At 34.3% G+C, this 22270-nt stretch overlaps 2 protein-coding genes across 15 annotated transcripts in view; one reads left to right on the top strand and one right to left on the bottom strand.

The window, feature by feature from the left end:
* MBD5 (methyl-CpG binding domain protein 5) overlaps positions 1 to 15243 on the bottom strand; it is a 429916-nt gene extending 414673 nt beyond the window's left edge. For 10 of the 11 annotated variants that reach the window (XM_071220654.1, XM_053918640.2, XM_071220650.1 and 7 more), the window contains exon 1: positions 14591 to 15191. The gene's annotated coding sequence lies outside the window, so the exon portion shown is untranslated. The other variant, XM_071220653.1, reaches the window with a different exon arrangement.
* ORC4 (origin recognition complex subunit 4) overlaps positions 14487 to 22270 on the top strand; it is a 64972-nt gene continuing 57188 nt past the window's right edge. For 3 of the 4 annotated variants that reach the window (XM_024569679.3, XM_045203081.2, XM_045203080.2), the window contains exon 1: positions 15494 to 15641. The gene's annotated coding sequence lies outside the window, so the exon portion shown is untranslated. Of the gene's footprint in view, positions 14649 to 15493; positions 15642 to 22270 lie in introns of those variants that run through there. The other variant, XM_045203083.3, reaches the window with a different exon arrangement.

Genomic DNA, 22270 nt, shown 5'->3' with positions numbered 1-22270 from the left:
AACCAAATATTAAGAATGATGGTTAAGCTTCTAGGTTGACTCTGAAAATTACCCATATTCACCTGTTCACCTATTTTATTCACCCACATTTACCTATTATATATAAAATGAACCCATATTCTATATAGTACTGATTACATGAAATATAGGGAAGGAATTTTTGATCTAGTTCATCAAATGTGAAGAGAAGCCAGTTGATAACTAAAAACAACATACTTAACCCTAAAATGTCCTAAGGGATAGTAGGCTAATACTTAACTTTAATTACTCTAATCCTATTTAAAACAATTTTTTCACATACTCTTTCAGTGAATCAACCTGAACTAAGGGGATACATCTAAAGGAAACAGCCAATGAAAGTTAACATTTATTTTGCCAACTAATAAGTTTGTTGTTTGAATACTTAATAAGAATTTGAGATAGCTTGGCTCAACATACTGGCACATGAAATATTTCAAATTCAGTTTTAGTTTTTCCACTGACTTTTCTACTGTCATGCTTTAAAAGGTCCTGAACTTTCTGTATGTCTCAATTTCTTTATGGGAAACAATAGAAATGTTTTTCCCACTATCACTGAACAGTAAGATTAATAAATAAATAAATAAATAAATAAAGACGTTGGCAAATGTAAAATGCTACATAAAAGTCTGACATATTTTTCAAGAAACTATAAATTAAACTAAATTTGTATTATTGTTCCAAAAAAAGTTACCAAGTTAGATACTTACAAAATATATTAATCACTATACTTTCTATATTACAACTAATATACAGATAATACACATAATACTATAACAGTTAACACTTTTATGACATTTGGTACGTTGCAGGTATTTTTAAAAGATACATATATTTAATAACCCAAGGTGAGTGCAATTATTATACCTATTTTACTAATGAGCAAATTAAAGCACAGAATGTCACATAGCTAGTAAGAGTAGGAATTTAAATCGAGTCCATATCATAGAATTTTACACTTAAAACCTATATAATCTTATTAACCACTGTCAGCCCCAATAAAATTAATTTTAAAAAAGATAATCATATTAAAAAATAAATAAATCCCGACAGTCTGGCTCTGGAGTGTGGCCTCTTAACTTTTTTGTAATACTGCCTATTTAATGTTGGGAAACTAAGAAAAAGGAAAAAAACCTATTTACATGTTATTTTTGTAATACTGCCTATTTAATGTTGGGAAACTAAGAAAAAGGAAAAAAACCTATTTACATGTTATTTTACTTAACAGGGATTATCAAAAGCACTAAGTTTTAGGTAGAATATTTACATTAACAAATAAGTATGATAATTTCTTCAAATTTCTCTAATACATGAATTCATAGGTTATAGGTGCCCATTTTATTAGCAATGTGGAGGAAAGCAAAAAGATGAAATAAATCTGGTCCTCATCTGCAGAATTTCAGGAAAGTTTTTAAATAGTTTTAGGAGTAATGGATAATTTAAAAAAAGAGAAAACATTAAAATATTAGTGCATATATAATTTCACAAAGACTCTGAAAGGTTTTTTCCTAATAACAGAAGCAGAGCAATAAAACCAGAGAAAGAAAAGGAAGCAAAGTTTTAGTGAGTGTCCACAACATGCTAGAACTTCCTATGCACTCTATCATTTATCAATTAAAACTATGAGAAATACATCACTATACCAATTTTACAAATAAACTAAAGCTCAGAACCTTAATAGCTCACCAAAGGCTGTATGCTACAGTTTTCAGTACAGTAAATGAAGTCAGTTCTCAAACCCAGAAATGTCTCTAAAGCTCTAAAGATTATTCCCTATTGATGAAAAGGGTATAACACTTATTGTTGATCATCTGTGAATACTGTGGTTAGAAGAGTATAGAAACATACTATTATATGTAATTTTAAGAATACATCTCATAACCTTACCTTCCCAAAGTTGTAGGGTTGGAACAACAAAAACATTATTTGTCTTACTTTTACATTCTTAACAGAAGCTTTTGCATAGGTGCTTATAAGCAGTCTAGTACCAGGAAGAAAAACTTCCTGAAGTATGTGTCCCTCAAAATATTTTTTTCTGGTTCAGAGGATTAAAAATGCTTAGCATGCTGAGTGGCACAAGGTAAGCACGCAATAAACGTTAGTGATTACTACTGTAGTACAAAATCTTTCCAGTATTCTTTAATCACAATCATTTTTTCTAAGCTTTATTTGATAAAGGAAGTTTATAGAGGGAAGTGGAAATCATACCTGTTAACTTAGCACAGTACTAGGGATCTTTGGAATACACTTCCATAGAAAGACAAGTAGTAATCTATAAAACAGAGGGAAAAATTCAATCCCTGAATAATTCCCAAGTGAATCTTCCTTTCTATTCAGAAGGTACCCTGACCCGTTAGTCATTAGATAAATTTAGTAAACTGTCTTTTCAAACACTAATAAGGTTCCAAAACACTTATGGCCTATGAATCATCAGGGTCTACAAGACACTGCATAAAAAATAAATCAATGCTGGTGATACTCACTTAGAATGTTTTATAAATAAATAAAAAAGCAAGTAAGTGAATAAATAATCACTAAACTCATTCCATCATTTTTAATTTTAGATACCAATCTGCTTTAAAAGCACAGTCTGCCATACCTAAATATGCCAGAAAGTTAAGTTCAATATCAGGTGATTTAGATGTAGTGACAGAATTCAACCAACAGTAAAGTGATGCACCCTCTCTAATTAATGCATATATTTTACTTCTTCCTTACAATTTAATGAACCTTTGTGATATTCTGGTCTTAATAAAATTCAATTTATAATACATTTTTTATAATGGTCTTAATATTTGCTGCATTTCTTAAAACTTGTTATTGTTTATTACCTAATGCAAACAGAAATTGGATTCAAAGAGGTTTAAGAGTTAAAGATCACAATGAAATAAAGATATTTTATTGGTAATGTTATGCTGAATTAAAAACTAAGTTTCTTCATTGGTCTTGTGAGATCCATCAATATTTTCAAGGCTAATAATACTTAATATAACTTAGTAATTTATAGTTACTTCTGAGTATATGATTTACTCTAAAAATTGGCATTGTATTGCTATCATTTTGCAATTCTATTCTTCTTAAAAGAATATTAACAAATTTTTTCTAATAACATTGACAATATACCCTAGATTCAGAACATTCAATGTGTGAATGCTAAATTCACTATTTTCCATTCTTATCAGTATTAAAGAGGTGTTATGAGATCTCATCACCGTAACAATGATTCTATGGGAAAAAACTATGAATTTTATTTTATTTGTGCTAGATTTATTAAGTTAGTTATTTTTTCCTTTTTATTGAATTTATTGGGGTGACAATGGTTAACAAAATTATACAGCTATCAAGTGCACAATTCTACAACACATTTGTTGTACACTGTATTGTATGTTTACCACCCCTTATCTGTTTTATGAATTTTAAACTGAAATAAAAATGAACTCCTGAAACTTTTATTAGTAGAAAACATTTGTGCTGAGCATTAAGAACATCAGTCTAAGTTTAAATATTAACCCTAAAGATAAAAAACAATCTTGGCCTATAAACATCCCATAGTTTAGCTCCTACATAACTCCATATCACCTTTCCCATGGATCTATAGTTCTTAACTTCTGCCACTTTGACCTTAATTTAGTGTTAAGTACCATGCTCTCTCTCCACTCACAGCCTTTGTACCCTGTTTCTTCCTTCCCGAATACTGTTTTCTCCCTCTTGATCAAATTAACTCTAATTCATCAAGATTTCAGCTAACCAAACATTGCTTCAAAAAAAAAAAAAAAAGAAAGAAAGAAAGAAAGAAAAGAAACAGAGAAGAGAGGAGGAGAGAAAAGGAAAGGGAAGGGAAGGGAAGGGAAAAAAAGAAAAGAATGAGCTGCCCTTGATCCCAGTGATTGGTCAAATTATCCTTCTAAAATCCCTCATTTTGAATACCATGTACCTCTCTATAGCAATTGTAACAGTTCCAACTTCGCATTTATTTACATGATTATTTGATTAATACCCTTCTTTAGCTCTAGGATATAAGTTCGGAAGATCAAGAAGACCTATGTGTATTTTTGGTCACTATTCTATTGAGGACACAATAGGCATCAACATATATTTGTTGAAAAAAAGACACTGGCAAACCACTAGTTAGAGAAGAGGGGGAAGGGGGACAGAGACAGAACACTGAGTCAATGATCCCTGTATAGTTTTCTTAAAAAAAATCATTATGACTTTTCAGATAAAAACAAAATACAGACCCACTTGATAGAACTCTATAAACTATTTTTCAGGGAAAAACGTTCAATTCATAATGGTAGAGATAGATTGGATAATTTACATGACAAGGCCAGCTGGAAATAAATTAGATGCAATTAAGACATAAATGAAGAAAACATAAGCTGTATCTTTTTGTAATTTCTAGAATTTATTTATAGTTTTAATTATGTACTATTTACTACTAGTCCTAGGGACCAACCTGGGTATGAATTTTAATTATAAAAGGAAAAATAACCTTGGTATCCTTGGATAAAACTTTCCTATTTTAACTATAATATTTTCATCTCATATTCAGAATACCCTTGTTTGAGACTCCAACAGATTTTTCCAGTCATAATTGCAAAGAATTATTCCCTTTCTTATTTTATGCAAGTGTTCTTCCTATTTCTTTTTTGACCTGCTTCCTGGAAAATAAAGTTTTGAAAACATAAGGCTAGGTATATTATTTCTAACCACTTTGACAGGTTACGCTGAATTTTATTCCTAGCTTTTAAACTAGTAAAAATAAATATACTCATCCCATCATTCTATTGGAAGGTTTGGCCTCACTTGAATTAGTCTCATCTGTGCCAACCTAGGCTTTCTCCTCAACCTAAACTCTGATTAATTCATGTCCTCTCAGGAAGCCCACTGAGATTAACTCTACAGAATTCTAATTGTTTCTTTACTGTGCATATTTACATACTCAGTTTGATGTTATTTTACAAAGTGTTTTTCAAGTACATATTCCAGTCACTTTTTTTTAAAGGAACTTAACCTTAAAACCTGTTTTATTTTTGTCCTCTATTCAAACCAATAACCTGGATATAGAAAACATTATAAAAACGGTAAGTGACTGCGCCATCTGTATTTTGAATAAGCACATGATAATTTGGATCAATGATTAAAATAATAGAAGTCCAGCTTAGGCCCATATATTATATCATATCTCAGACTGAAACCGACTTAACACCCACCACTTTGATTGACATTCCACAACACTACTGCACTAGTCTACACTTTCCCAGGATAGTGAAAAATGTATTTTGCAATAAGAAGCAAAATATTTAAAAACCAGGATATCCATTGTTCCTCCTTCAATTGACTAGGCTTTTCACCCTGTTGGTTAAGAAGATTACATCAGTCTAACAGTCTTTATTCTGTATCAAGTTATGATGATTACTAGCCAATACTCAATTCTCTTCAGGGTATTGAAGAGATATATTCACGTAACAATTAGGAGCTAGGACTATAATTTTCCTGGGTCATTCTATTTCTCATTTCTTTATTATGTAAGTATATTTTTCCATTATAATATTACTGCATGAATATAAATTTATAGTTAAAAATAAATCCAAGTAACGCTTCAGTATACAAAACAATAAAAGTTCCTCAGTCTTCAAGCATTCCATATACATACTATCTGTAATCCAAGGACATAATTGGGTACATATTTTCCAGAACTTTTTTTACTATATTTACATAAATATAATGTGTATATATACTTCTTAAAAGATTTTTTATTTACTTATAGACACAGGGGAAGGGAGGAAGAGAGGAAGAGAAACATCAATGTGTGGTTGCCTCTTACACGCCCCCTATTGGGGATGTGGCCCAGAACCAAGACATGTGCAAGGTATACATTTTATACACTTTTTATTTTACAAATAAATGTATATACAGCATAAAATGTTATATACAATATAAACACACATATATATTATCTGTATGTATATTTTTTTACCAAAATGCAATCATACTATACATATTATTTTGTGCCTTGTTTTCAATTTAGCTTGTTTTAGAGGTCTTTCCATGTTTTTAGCCTACAAATCCAAATCTTGCATGGTTGTTGTCAATTTCTATGTTCAGATACTATAGATAGTATGTCTTAATTTTCCGCCTTACAAGATTCCAAAGTAACAGATAATTTCAGTGCCCAACAATATGAGTAAATTTTTCCATTGTAATATTTCTTAATTAAAATTAAAAGGGTTTTAGCAAATATTCAATTTAATGATTGTTGATCTTTCCTAAAATGCTTAAAACTCCTATAAATTTGTATTTCAAATAAAAAATATGTATATAAAGAATGCACACATTTAATAAATCAAAGTATAAAATTAAGAAAAACTAAATTTATTTTTATAAAAAGAAAAAGCAATATAATATAGCAAATTTGCCTACTAATTAGAAAATTTAAACTATTCATATTCTGACTCACTGAGGTAACTTGTACAAGAACAGAGAAGTTGATGAAGAAATCTTTTTAAAGAATTTTTAACAGCTTTAAAAAGAAAGAGCTTTTAAAATTTTACCAAAATGTTTACAATACAGAAACCACAAACAGCAGGAGCAGCAGACTAGAAAAGCAACATAAGATTAAAGTATGGCCCTGGCTGGTGTGGCTCAGGGGATTGAGCACTGGACTGAGAACCAAAGGGTCACAGGTTCCATTCCCAGTCAGGGCACACGCCTGGGTTGCAGGCCAGGTCTCCAGTAGGGGGTGTGTGAGAGGCAACCACATATTGATGTTTCTCTCTCCCTTCCCCTCTCTAAAAATAAATAAATAAAATCTTTAAAAAATATTAAAATCTATTATTATATGGGTCTAGTTTCCTCTCATACATAGAGGAATATTAGAGTAATGTCATGGTTTTGTTTTCTAATATGCACCACATTGCTATGTTCTTCAAACTAGAAATAGAAGTCACATTAATTGGATAGCAAACTAACACCTTCTACAGAATTTACTAATCTTACAAAAACTAATCTGGGACCATTTAAATAAGATATGCAATAATATAAACTATTAGGTTTTTATTACCAAATGAAATTGTTAAAGGAAATGCTTTACTATTTCTAGCAGAAGATAAGCTTATTTTTAGACTGCCATGAAACAATTAAATGTCAATACTTCCTAGATGGGGAAAAAAGTATTCATAAAGAGTGGCGTGATATAGAAAACCTATGGCTACACAAAATCATTGCCATCATTACTGGTGATATTTGCAGCTAGTATGAACTTTCTGAGATATAGTGAACTGAACACTGTAGCTTTAATTTAAGTTTGAATGTTATAAACAGTTAGATGTCTGGCGCTGGCCTGCATTCTAATGCCATCAGCAGAACAGAGATGGGAAGCATAAACAAACCTTTTAACTAGATTACAGTCTCTAAAATGGCCAAGAAATCCTTCAGCACAAACTCCTGTGTGACGAATGTGGATGAAGGGAAATGATTTTGGAATAATGGTAAAAAATAGGCTCTAAATTTCTGTCATTGCTGGAACATGTATTTGACTTTCTAAATATTTTGATATTGCTTAATATTAATTAATGATAAACTTTACATTTAACTTTCCAACTAAATAAAAATCCTTTTCATCTTACATGCGGCTGCTTTTCAGATCAGTATAGCCCAAGGAAGCTATTTAAAAATCAATACTTTCTTCTGTTGAATGCAAAAACTTCTGTCCCCCCGCATCAGTGAGTGTTTGTATATACACCCTAGATTACTGTTTTTAGGTACTAGTAATGTTAAGAGTGTATGGATGAAGTTAATGAATGGTCAACAGATTAAGTCAACTTCTGGATTTAAGTTGTATATAGAAAACAATAGTTTTGAATACAAGATTAAATCTAAAAATAATTTTATACTTGGTCAACCTTATGAAACAATTTAGGCAAACTTTTAACTTCTGAGATACAGACATTAAGTTAGAAAAAAAGAAAAGGCAACACAAGAATGTAAGCTGTAACACTCATACTATACATAAATGTTTCCTTTCGTTGGTGGAATCTTGGTTGGTAGGCAAAGAACTCGGTGAAACATAGATGAACAGACTTTTCTCCACTGCACAGCTGATAACTACTCACTTTAGTCCTTTAAAACAATACATCCTAACAAATTACTCAATGACACAATTTAATTACAAGTTCTCTAAGAAAAGGTTATATAGGTCAGCTAAAATGAGGACTCAAATCAGAGTTAGTCACAACTAACTCTTGAATGAAGTATATGCTTTTCACCAGGAATGATATCATTGATATCATTAGTTATTTTCTTTTCCATTATGTCCAGCTGGATTAGAAGATAAACCTTAATCCATGTTAAGCCTGGTTCTCACTTTGTTTCTTTAAAGAGTTATACTCAGTCATTCTAATTTCTGAAATCTTACATAATATAGAAATACCTCAAAAAGAAAATGCTGATGAGTTACAATCTTTACTTTTAACTGAATTACCTTCAGATTATCTAAGGAAATTATTTGGGACCATAAACATTATATCTCATCAACTATTCAGATTGTTTTTAAAAGCAAGAAACCACATTTGTTATAAACTTTCTTTTATGAAGTCTAGTAGATGACACAGAAAAGTTCTTTACTGTTCAAAAATATTTCCAAACTCTATTAGTCCTAATGTCTTGGCATCACACTTATAGGATAATAGTCATTTTAAGCATATAGGATGATTGTATATCTACTTAGGATGGATATGAAAGTTACTTGATTAATAAAATAGAATTTTTAAAAATTATTCTTTCCTCCTAAAAGCAAAGGATGTAAAAGTCAACTCTGGTTGGCTGGGTCAAAAAAGTATTTCAATTCAGTAGCTGCTTTAAAGAACCATATAATAATAATGGCATCTTAAGAATCCAACAAATTGTACATCCTAATACTAAAAATATTTCAGACTTTAAGTAGTACTAAAGAAAAAAGTACATTAAACTTAATCCTATTATAAAAATATTACAAGAAAGAACATTCAGAAGGAATGTTTATACACACCAAAGCACTAGGCAATGTAAACCCCCCTCTGTTGATAGGTTTTGCACCTATCAACAGAGGTATATAAAAATTTTTACAGTAAATATTCATTGGATCATGAATTGTTGGAACCTCCAAATTTCATATAGTAAAATGCTAAATGTTAACTCCATGCAAGATAAAGGAAGTTTAATATGTAAAAGGCCTAAGTATCATTTTGCCATACAAAGAGAAGACTGACTTTATGGATATTTTATTTCAAGTTGCACACTGGTCTGCATCTATGTTCCTTACAAAGAATTGGTTTTTTTGTCCTTGAAAACTTTTAGAAATTTTCCATTCCTCAATCAATAAGCTACTGGGGCCATGACTTTACTAATGTTTTCCAGAGTACTTACGGACGGTAACTCTTTATTGCGACTTTGTTTTGAATCAGAAAGTGTCAGGGAGCATGGCTGGTGTGGCTCTGTGGACAGAGTGCTGGCCTGAGAACCAAAGGGTGGCCTGTTGGATTGATTCCCAGTCAGGGCATATGCCCAGTGTGGGGTGTGTGAGAGGCAACCACACATTGATGTTTCTCTCCCTCTCTTTCCCCCTTCCTTCCCCTCTCTCTAAAAATAAATAAAATCTTAAACAAAAAAAGTGTCAGGAAGTATTTTGCTGCTATATTAATAGAATGTTGAATGCTGTTCTGTGAGTAATAGGTTTCCTCATTTGTAATATAAGGACAATGTTACCAAGTTCACCAAGGCCATTGTAATGACTGGGGTTGATATATTTATCACAGTGCTAGGCACTAATAATAAATGATAATTATGATCATTACTAAAATAGAAAATTAAAACCAATATGAAAGAGATAAGAATTGATTCTCAAAAGCCTATTTACCTTCACAAGATACAGTGCAAGCAGGGGATCTCCTCTTTCTTTTAAATTGTGAATCAGTATTATTCCAAAAGGTATACTTAAGAGGGCAAAGAAAATTCAGGAAATCTCTTTCTCTCTAATACTTTCAGATTACATAGGAAAGCCATGACAGGAAACAAGGCAGTAGTATTCTTTGTTTTTGAAACAACCATCAACTAAGATACTTCCAACTCATTTTACTGAAGTTACAGAAACTGTATCACAAAACGAAGATTAAAAATTGCAACTAACTTAGAATTAGAACTGGGAAATTTCTTATGAATATCTCGGAGGAATATATCTAGTACCCATTAAAAGTTCCAAAACTTCTAAATAGTGTATACTATAATTACTCCATGATAATTAAATCGTTCTGTCAGCTTAAACTATGATAGATATGATAGAAAATAACTAAGTGCTCAAAATGATAACGTACAATGTTTGCCAATGAATCATGAAAAATAACCTGTTATATGAGATATAAAAAGAAAAAAGTTACTTTTGAGAAAAAAAGTTTAAGTTGGGAAACTCTGGGTTTTTGGGGGGGTAATTATTTAATAAGAGATACTTAAATGAATAGTTCTGGACATCTTCAAGTGAAAGTATATAACAATAAAATACTATAGCAGTGATAGTCACATAGACTATTTTCATGGTCTAAATTAGTGAATGATATACAGAATAGAAATCCCCAGAATACAGTATTAAGTGGAAAATTTTACTTTATATTTTTCTGTTTTAATAAAATACAGCAATATCCTTTTTAAACATGCATTTTTCTACCTAACAGTATCTGTTTAGTTATATAAAATTCATTTAAGTAGAAACATTAAAACAAAGATATGACGAATACACTTCTGGAATACAATTATGCTATCTCTTCACATTAACTGTAGGAACCATCCTTGTCAGGTGCCTAGTACAGTGCCTGACAGACAATAGATATCCAAGCGATGTTTAATGATTAATAGCTAAGTACAATATGTTTTGCATATATACATTCAAAATCCAGACAAGTTTGCAAAGATACATAAGTTGGACATAGGTTTTCTGGCTGACTTCATTGGGTCCCACTGATGACTAGGAGTAAATCTTCATATCCATAGAAAACTGGAAAGTTGATAATTGTCTGGGTAAGGACCAAAAAAACAAAGTCAGGGAAACATGTCACCTAAGTAACAGTTGCCTTATAGAGCTGGTAAAAGCTGCCTAATCATTCTGACAACCTACTGCACCTGTCAATCAGTGAAATGAAATTTAAGTGTATCCTGAACATTTGCTAGTATATTTTTAATTGGAATTTTTTTGATCTTCTCATTTAAAATAAATCACTCTTGTCAAATTGTATCCTGTACCAGAATTAGGAGGATTATATTTTTACTTATTTTGAGTACTATATTGTTCACAGGATTTAATTTGGTTATTAGAAAAAGTGAAAGCCACAGTGAAAATTAAAAAATAAAATTCATGGTAAAAAATAAAATTCATGGCACTGAAGAAATTGTAGCAAGGAGCAGAGGAAAAATGAGGAAACGGAAAGAATCCTACAAATGGGAATAAAGAAATTCAAATATGCCTAATATCAATTATGACAAATAACCAGTAAGGCCTACTGTGCAGGAGACACTGTGTTGTAAGGGATATAAATGCTAACAAGACAAAATTCTTTGGTTCATGCCCTTCCTGGTATGGCTGGCTCAGTGGATTGAGAGTCAGCCTACAAACCAAAAGGCTGCTGGTTAAATTCCAGGTCAGGGCACATGCCTGGGTTGTGGGCCAGGTCCCTACTGGGGACCATGTGAGAGGCAACCACACACTGATGTCTCTTTTCATGTCTGTCTCCTTCCCTTCCCCTCTCTCTAAAAATAAATAAATTAAATCTTAAAAAAAAAATCTTTGGTCCAAAGTAATTCATAAAGCAAGACTCACAAATAAACATTTATAATACAATATGCATTTTCCTTATATATACGGGTCCTTAATACAAGAGTAAGAGTAGTATTTACTGATTAATTGGAAGTGTAAGGGGAAATATAAGCATTAGGGGAAGCTGAAATAATTCCCAAAATAGTTATAATCCACCTCTTTAAAAGAAACTAACAACAAATTATTCTATTATAAATGGATAAAATTATGTCTTTAAAGCTATTTACCTTAATATTCTTTGAAGAATGTGCCTCCATATAAAACCCTTAAGTGCCATACACAGAATTGTGATGATAGTTTCATTTCTGATAAAGGAAAGTGATACAGTGTAGCAGAGTGAATGTCAAGAGACCTGAGTTCTCTGGTCCATGTTCCACCCACATTTAGGCCTTGGAACCCTGGGCAAGTTCCTCAATCTCTTGAACTTCAGCAATATGGAAAATGAAGAGTTGGATAAAGTGACCTGCAAGATATCACCTTGCTGAAAATTACAACCCTAAAATATATCTGTATACTTAAAAAACAAGGCATAATAAAAATTAAAGGTTTTTCTAAATGTAAATAATTACTCAACCTACAGGAAGTCTGGAATCTTCAAACCACATAGGGGAACCCTGGGGGTGGTAGGATAAAGAATGTTTTCAAAGGAAAACAGATACAAAGTAAATGGAGGTACTATGCTCAAAAGTGTACATTTTCACTCAGTTGGGCAACCACCACCCCAAATATTCACACAATTTGCTTTCCTTAAAATTGATTTCTTCACTAAGTTCTACTTTCTATCTCTTAAGGTTGCTGAGGTATTAAGGGAAGAATAAGAAAATGTAGGTAGACCTGAAATAGTATTGATATTGGAAGAAAAACTTGAACTTGGCACAGATTTCTGCTTAAGTGCACCATTTATACCTCAGAGAAATGCAAGGAACTGTTCAAATTTAAAACAGAAAGGAGAGAAATAAGACCATATTGTTTACTGCTACACAGCTTTTTTTCCCTGTGTGCAAATGTCTGCTTTAGCACAGAGTTGATAATTAAAATTTTACAGGACAAATTTCTACATATGCAATGCTTTTCTGCCACTAAAATATAAGTGTATTATGTTTTGGCTTTATTATCAAGATAATAAAAAATTAAAAGTATTATGTCTTTATCATATTTATGTCAAACATCCTTCTAGATTTTTCTTCAATCCTTTCTAGTTGATCAAATTGCTATTTTCATATTGCCAGTCTGATCACAAAATTGCTGCTTTACAGAAAAATATTTTTTGATGATATAAATTATGGGATCACAGATACCAATGCAGTAACAAAAAAGGGTGTGAGATATACACACAGAAAGAGAGAGAGAGAGAGAGAGAGAGAATGTGTGTGTATATGTGTTGCATCCATCTTCAAGGAAAGCATAAAGAAATGTATGTACGAAACAAAATACCACTCTCTCATGCAAGACCTAATAAAAGGCCTACATCAGAAACATACTTTCTAGCTTTTGCGAAATAAAATGCAGCACTGAATTTGAAAGCCATTTCACTAAGAAAATGTCATGTAAAAAGAGAGAATAGTGATTTTTATCAAGATTGTTACTCTATAAGCCTAAATCTGGATTCATCTTTCAATTTATAAATAACTACCATGAATATACCAACTACTTCATTATTTTTTTGAGTCAGGAGAACACATTTTAGAAATATGCCCCCCTGCACATATAGTGAGGAATTTGGTTCAGTACCCCAAGAGATGAGAAACTCCTCTCAATTTACAACAGTAAATAAATAATTCAGTTAAAACTGAAAGTGGTACCAATCCAGCAAACTATTGATGGAGAGGTTTGGCCTTCCATGAAGCCAGAACAACATAAAGTTTTCAATGGGGATTACTTGTTCAGGCAAGTTACAAAGATTAGAAAAATACCCAGATTAATTATGAAATAGCTAACATTCTTATCTTATGGAAAATATTAGGAACGTATGTGGGTAGAGACAATACCAATGGTATTTAAACTTTAAGCATTATAAGCTTTGAACTTTCTGTGGTGATACAGCAATCAAACATTTAACAAAAAAAGCAGTAATACAAGTGAAAACCTAACCAAAGGCCTCTATCAACTAAAAATTTAAATATTTCTATGCAGGTCAGAGAAAACGAAAAAAGAAAAAATTAACCCGGAAAGCAAAACCAAACAAGTCTGTTCCAACACTTAAGTCCATATCCAAATCACATACAGAACCAAAAAGGGGAAAACACTCAGGTCTACAAATGGATAAGCAGTTCCAATACAATCCAGACCCCGACATTTTCCCACTCAGAAACAAATGCAGTGGAGCTTTTCTTGGGGAAATAGGTAAATAGCTCTCCAATTGAAATTTTTTAAGTGACATCTAGAAAGTGTGCCTCTTTCTGTCTCTTTCCCTGGCGCCTTATTGGAGGAAGGAGGGGGTTGTTTTTGTATTCTCTCCCACTGGAGCAAGACACAATCAGATGTTAGCTGAAGAAGAGAAACCACTTTTGACAAGAGCAAATAAAAACAAACGTGCCCTTCCTCCTCTGACAGGATGGGCACACACCTCACACACCCCTCCCCACTGCAACCCCTCCTTCACCCGCCCCCCCCTCCAGTACCACCCCCTCCTCACCCCGGAGCTACACTGCGTATATGGTTTGGTGCTGCTGTTGCCCCGGAGTTAAAGTCAGAGCCAGAGGAAGGCAATAAAGCCCCCACAGACACACTTACCTTTCCTGCCCCCCACTTTGGAGTGCCTTCCCTGGAGCTGTGGAGGATGACACAAAGGGTAATAAAGGGGGGGAGTGGAGGAGGAGGGAAGGAGGAGGAGAGTGGGGAAGTGGCTGCTCCTGGGTGTAGTGAGATGTCTCCAGCCAGGGCCAAGCAGCAGTAGCAGCAGCAGCAGCAACAGCAACAGCAGCAGCAGCAAAGAAGGGTCTGTGTTGCTAAGAGGCTTTAGGTCTCTTTCTCTCCTCTCACGGCCAAAGAGGAGGAGGGTGGAGGGGGCTCGGGAGGGAGGCTACTGGAGGGGTGAAGGGGTAGGAGTCGTGGACGAGGGTTTTCGAAGAAGAAGAAACTCCTTCTCCTTCTCTCTCAGGCTCAATCCCCCTCTCAGGTCTCGGGGCTGGAGGGTGGGGGAAGGAACTCAGCCGCCTTCCCCCCACCCCCCTCAATTCAAGGTTGAAGTGGGGTAAAATTAGTGTCCTGTCCCTTTAAAAATAGAAATAAAAGGTGCCCCCCCTCTGCCACTGCCTCTCTCTTCATCATCAGCTGCTGCTGCTGCTGGGGTCTCTCTGCTTGGGGGGAGGGGGGGTTCGGGTAGAAGAGACGGGAGGTACTCACTGCGCATGTCCCTCTCTGACGGGAGGCTGGTTGGTTGAAAGCAGGAGAAGGGGGAGGGGAGAAAATGAGATGATTTCCCAGAAGGCTTCGAGGCTCTCGCGACCCGGAAGACATTGTAGCAGGGGGTAGAGAGGCGGGGGCGAGGAGTAGGAGGAAGTCGCTACTCTTTACACCCTCAATCCCCTCCTCCCTCCTAAGAGAAAGTGGAGGAACGGAAGTGGGCGTGGACGGAGGCAAAAAGAGGTCACGTGTTGGGGCGGGAGATAGGCGGGGTGGGAGAGAGAGGCTAAGCTTGCGCAGGGCATGCCGGGAGTAGTGGTGTACCATTGGTAGGACCTGGTGAAGCGAGTCGGAATACACGCGAGGCGAGCCTGTGGATCCTTCCCGCGGTCCCTAGATCTTCGCACTGCCCTCGTAAGGGCAGGCTTTTCTGTGAGAGGTAACGTGGGTTAGGCTGGCGTCAGGACAATTACCAGGGGCACCAGCGGCGAAAGGCGAAATAAAAGGGGGAGAATGCAAGGCTTTGGAGACCGGTAACGCGGGAAGAGGGGGGACAGGCTCGTCTAGGCCGGGCAGGCCAGAAAACAGGCGGGATCCTTCTGTCTGGCGGCCTCCCTGCCGTCCCTTGGACGAATCCCGGACGAACTCAGGGAGACCTAATGACACTAGATGTGTAGCGGGGTGGCGATCACCCTCGGTTGTGGTGAGACGCTGGTGCAGAGAGAGAAATGGGATCTGGAGGCTCTGCAGATGACTCACAGCAGGGAACCTATCCAGGGAGACCCAAGCTCCCTGTGTGAATTTTGATAACTTCTAGGAATAGACACAATGCTTATATTGGAAATTAACCCTCCCGGAAATTCTGGAGTGAGTTTGAGGATGCAGCACGTCTTGGTGTAATTTACCTCCTTGTCTTGATGTTGTTCCTGCAACAACGCCTATGCCTGTTGTCAGGGGTGATGGTTACTGTAGTTCTTGATAATTGTGTTACTGCTGATAAAAAAAAGGACATACCAAAGTTTACCCTTTCTGTGGCACAGGTGAGAGATTTTTAAATGGGTATTTTAAGATTTTTTTGGTTACTAGCCTGTAATTTAGAGCCTTTAGTTTCTCAAATGCTACCTGTTTTTGCTGGAAATAATGTTTCTCTCCTAAGATCAGAATTAATTCAAAATAGTTAAGAAAAATGCATGAATTTGCATTAGGAAAGCTTTTTCTTAGTAAAGTAGCACTTTTTTCACATTTTGTTTATACACTTTAAAGTCATTTCAGTATTTCAGCCATCAGCTTTTGCAAAGGTTCTGTGAAAGATTGCCATCCATGTGTGCTATCTATTAAGACCAAGAATCTACAATTTCTCTTATTTACTTGCGTAGGTAGTCAATTAAAGATACTACTTACTGTCTTCGTTTTGTTTTAGCAGTGGACCCTATTTATACACATTGCCTAGCATTTTTTAGTCTGTGTTGGGGGGTAATCTTGTCAAATGAAGTAAAAACTAGAGTCTTGTACCTTAAAATTTTGCATGTAGTGAAACCAAATGTTTATTACTTTATAATAAAAATATATAGTAGAGCAAATAAACTGCCTTAGATAACAATTTAAAAATGTTTTTTGTATAGTAAAATACTATACAAAATGTGATAGGGTGTTTTATGAATAGGCCCTAATTAACTAGTCTAATATCAATGGACATTTGGACTGTGTCCAGTTTTTAGCAGTTATTAACAATGCTACTGTTTTTAAACGTGCATATTTATGTAGATAGCATGCAATTTTGTAGAGTAGATTATGCCTAACTTTTCCAAAGTGATAGATTAATTTATATTCCCATTAGCAGTGTACAATATATCTTTTTTCTATGAACTCACCTACAGTTAGTATTTTTTTTTCTACCAAACTGATGAATGGAGCTATATATTATTGTTTTAATTTTCAGTTTCCTGGTTATTAATGAGGCTGAAAAAATTGTTTAAATTTATTGGTTATTTGGAGTGCCTCTTCTTTGAATAGTCTTTTTTAAGTCTTTTGCACAGTTTTTCCATTAGGTTTGAGCAGCGTGACAAATATCTCTGGTGTACTTGGAGCACTTCTCACTTCCTGGATAACTCTCAATTTGTTCCTTACTGCCTTATATGTATGTTGTTATTGTTGGCATTTGAATTTTATTAGTAATTTTATCTTCAGGAAAGAGCTTCTGTACTTGTGCTGTCTAATACAGCAGCCATGACTGCAGGTGTCTGTTGAATACTGAAAATGTGGATAATGTTGGAGGAACTAAATTTTTGGTTTTATGTTGTGTTAATTTAAATTTCAAAATTGATACTTTATTCAGTTGTTGGAAAACCCTTAAGTATGTTTACAACTACTTAGATGTGTAAATATACTTCTACAACTGTTATAAAAATAAAGATCAAATATTAATGATGACAGTTTACTATCTGAGTTGTCATGTTCGGTAAATGTCAAACACCAGATTTTTAAAACTAAGAAAAAAACAATATAAATTCAACTTCTTTTTCTGATTACATGTTGGAATCCTAAAATTAACTTCACCTTGTTTTTTTTTTTTTAATGTGGCCACTAGTAAATTATACATATAGATGGTATTGTATTACCATTTGGACAGCATGGTCTCTACCAGCATTGTTGAGTTACATATCCCTGTATATTTACACTTTCAGTGTTCTTTATTTCTACCTAGAGATCTGAATTTTCTTAGGGGATCCTTTTCCTTCTGTCTACTACATTATTTAGATGTAGATATGCTAATGGCTAATGCTCTTAATTTTTTGTTTACCGTACAGTGTCTTTGTTTCATCTTCAGTCTTGAAGAATGTGTTGGGGTATTACATTATAGGATTATGGCTGTTTTTTACTACCTTGAAGATATTATTCCACTGTTGTTTGCCTTCCATTATTGATTTTGGAAGTTAGCTGTCAGTCTAAAATCTTGCTACTTTGAAACAAATCTGCTTTTAAAAATTTTCTTTTAGATTTTCTGTGATTTCTTCATGACGTTTTTGTGTGGAATTCTTTTTCCTGTTTTGGGTTCACTGGAATTCATAATTCTGTGGATTAGAATACAAAGGTTATATTCATTCTTACAGTTTTTAACTGCTTGCTAAAAATTACAATTGGGACTTTTATTAGCATAGCATCATAGTTCAGTTTTTTTTGTCTGTGGCTCATAATTGCAGTTTCTGAATTTCCTATGCTAATTATATTTCTGATTTCTGTTTCTGCTGTTTTATTTTTTGTGTGTGTGTGCTTATGTGTTGGTTTTATGTTTGGAAAATTAGAGGAATAGTGTGTACGTCCTAGAGTCATGTTATCTTTCTCAAGAAGGCATGTTTTTCTAGGAAAGATGATTAGAGAATGTTAACAGTCCCAAATCAGTTCTTGTTCAAGATTGTGGATTTCTTCTATTACGCAAGTCATATGAGTTCTCTTTACTTCCAATTCTCCCTATACTGGTGATGTTTCCCTTAAAAATCTCAGCTTAAATGGGGTGATGGTTTATTTGAGTCCCCACATTTGGTGGGTCTAGTGCTTTGATTTTTTACCTCCATACTAGGCAAAGCCACCAGTAGCTCAGTCTTTCTTTTCATTTCTCTGCCTTTTCTTCTGGATAGTTAAAGGCCTCAGGAAAAAGTGATTGTTGTGTGGTGTGTTTCTCTGATTTACCTTCTAGATTTTCGCATGAATTTCTAGCTGCCTTATTTCTTTGATTTTTATTCTGAAAGTTTTTTTGCCGACTTCAGCAGGAAGGTTAATCTGAACTGCCTTTACTATAAATAAAACCCTTTTTCTCTTCCTTTTGTTTTTACATTTTGAAATTGATTTTAAGATCTTTCTGCTTCTAGCCAAAATTCTGTGTTTTAACTTAAGTCATATATTAGTTTAAAAAATTTTTAATTGAATTGGCTTCTATAGCATAAAAAGCCAAGTTAATTAAAATTAAAAAAATGTTCTCAATTTTTTCCTTTTGTTTTTAAGTTAACAGTTTGAAAAGTAAAAGAACATATGCTTGAAGAATCAGCTACTTCTACATGGCTTATTATTAAAAACAACTCACAACTACTTATTACAAGTTTGGTTCTCCAGAATATTGCCCGTCAGAGTTAGTGCTGTGGTGGACCAAAACAGGAGGGCCTTTATCCCCTAACCTTGCTCAGGCCCAGGAAGGGTGTAATGTTGGACAAGGTAGCTATTTCCCCTCTCTAGGGGGAAACACTTAAAAATTTGGGGGCAGATTCTTTTGCTATTTACTTTCATATTTCATAATAACATATTGCTACCTCTTGTGGTTTTTTTTTTCATTTTTAGGCATTATCTATTGATTTCTCACTATGCATTATGTAGATTTAGCTTTTACTCCACAACTACCCCAACCACTCCCCCATCATTATACTGATGCTTTAGTTCTTGGTAGGTAACCATGAGTGTATAAGTGTATAGTTTCTCAATATTTTTCATTAACTCATTTTCAAGCTACCTGCTAGTTGTCAGCATGTCCTCTCCATTGGTTCATAAGTATCAATTATTTTTATCAGTTTAACCCTGTTTGAGAATTCTCCTAGAACATTTTGCTCTCCAGGTTAGACCAGTTGCTTAATAAAGTTGGCTTTCATGCAAGTTCTATCCTATGACTGATGCTCTGCTTTTTGTATCCTGTGTAATTCTTGGTCTTGTATACTCCTTCATTTTGTGTGGTCACAGATTCCAGTAGCTATCTTAAAGGCAAATGTTTTGAGGCATCATGTTCCTGTAAATGACTACACTTTACTCTGATTGTAGTTTGGGAATTTGAAAGAACTCTTAGTATATGATATAAAATGAAACTGTTTTAATTTTCTACACTTTACATTTAACTTTTCTTTCCCCAGGAAAGCTTCTGTAGTCTTTCTGTGTGAAGCTTATAGGATCTTATCTTTGTTGTACCCAGTATTCTGAGTCACAGTGATATGAAATGATTTACTATAAGTCTCTAGGCATCCATTTTGTGCATTCCATGGGATTTTTCATTTTGGTAACTTGTATACCTTAGCTCTGAGAAAGTTTCTGATAACTTTTTGTGTAATTTCCTTGCCTCTGTGTTTTTTGTTCTGTGAGTGCAATTAGATATTGTCCTCCTGGACCTATTTTCTTTCTACTGTTTTTAATGTTTAAACAGTCTTAATGTTTCCAGTCTTAACACTTTAAACTTTCTGGGAAATTTACTTGATTTTAAAAAAATGTTTAAGACTCATTTCTGCTCTCATACTCTTTTTATTTACAACAGCTCTTTTGATCTCTGATTTTTTCCAAAGCATCATGGTATTTTTGTTTTGTTTATGAATTTCTTTGAAGGTTTCATTTGAAATTTATTTTTCTCTGCTTACTCTGTTTTCTTTACAGTATTTTTTCTGTCAATATGTTTTGGTTTCTTTCACTTTAGAGTTTTTCCTTAGCTATCTTAATGTCCTTGATTGTGTGTTTAAATTTACATAAGGGGCAGTGGAAGGTTATTTCAGGTGTTTGTGAACCTGGCTGGGGCTTGCTAGCTGTAGATGATTCTTATTGAAGAAAGATTTTGCTGGGGGTAAAGATTTTGGGGGTAAAAACCCTTATGTGCTTCTCTTTAAGTATTTGGAAGCCTTTTCTACTCTGTTAATAAGAATCCAATGAAAAGGATTTTTCAACCTCCTGCCTCTTAGTCACTGGTTGTAGGATGTGACAATATGACACCCCAGGGGATATTTGGTTGTGTCTAGAAACCTACTTGATTATCAAAAGTGGGTTGCTACTAAAAACCGATAGATAGAAGCTGCAGGTGTTGTTGAAAATTCTACGATGCACAGGACAGCCACCCACAACACAGAATTATCCAGTTCAAAAATATCAGCAGGTACCCTGCTCCAAGGTATAAGTCTGATTGCCAAGTGAAAGCATAGAGCTCAGGAATCTAATTATTCAGTTTTTTTCATCTGTGATACCTCACCTTCTACTGTACCTGGTATCCCCTAGTGTAGAGTTCTTCTCTCTCACCGTTTATAAAACCTTTTGTCTTTGATGGAGTGGAATAAAGGCTTTCATTTAATTTTAATTATTTTAGTACTGCAAGTCTTTTGGAAATGGCTTTGTTAATGAATTCTAGCCCAAATTAAAACACTGGTTATTAAGTGACCATAATATTATGTATTTGTCCATTTTGGACAGTATTTGCTTATGGGACAATAGCTTTGTACATTTTACTAAATGCTTAAATTGAAAGATAAAGTGAGTTAAAATTACAAACCTAGGAGGTAAGTGAAATCCAGAAGTAAAAGGTATTCCCCCGCCTTTTATTTTAGTTCCCCACCCACCTTTTCATTCCAAATTATGCCCTCCTTGCCTGTATTCAAACAAGCATGTGTTGGGGTTGCTAGTTGCTCCTAATTTCTTTTCCCCTTGATCTCATGTTATTCTCCCAATCTCCTTCCTCACCTCCAATGAAAACAACAAAATTCCAGTCTTTTGCTGCTTCCTTAATGGATGTGGGATTTGGGATTAATTAGTATGAAGTTTTAACTAAGAGGTTGAGGACAGCCTTGGTGAGATTAAAGTTCTAAGGTGGTGAGAGCTTTTCTTTTGAAACACACATGCACATTTTTACTTTTTCCCATGTGCTTTAATTGTGCTACCATTTATAAAAACATACATTTAAAAAAGTATTTTATTTATTTATTTTCAGAGAAAGAGGAAGGAAGGGAGAAAGAGAGAAACAATCAATCGGCTGTCCCTCACACGCCCCCTATTGGGGACCTGACCTGCAACTCAGACTTGTGCCCCAGGACCGGGAATCCAACTGGTGACCTTAGGGTTCACAGGCCAGCACTCAATCTGTTGAGCCACACCAGCCCGAGCTACATTTTTAATATAGATGACTCAGGAATGTCAACTTATGTTGCTCTCTTAAAATAATCACTTCTAGGTTTGCATCTCTCAGTCAACTTACATTATAACAAGTAACTACCAAAAATATTTATTCTAATAGCTGGGTCGCAGCCGGTAGCCTTTAGACTTCAATTGTTTGTATTTTGTTTG

This window comes from Desmodus rotundus, chromosome 2, assembly GCF_022682495.2.
Source record: "Desmodus rotundus isolate HL8 chromosome 2, HLdesRot8A.1, whole genome shotgun sequence".
NCBI classification, from domain to species: domain Eukaryota; kingdom Metazoa; phylum Chordata; class Mammalia; order Chiroptera; family Phyllostomidae; genus Desmodus; species Desmodus rotundus.
The sequence above is the reverse complement of the archived record's forward strand: the minus strand, read 5'-3'. Positions and strand labels throughout refer to the sequence as shown.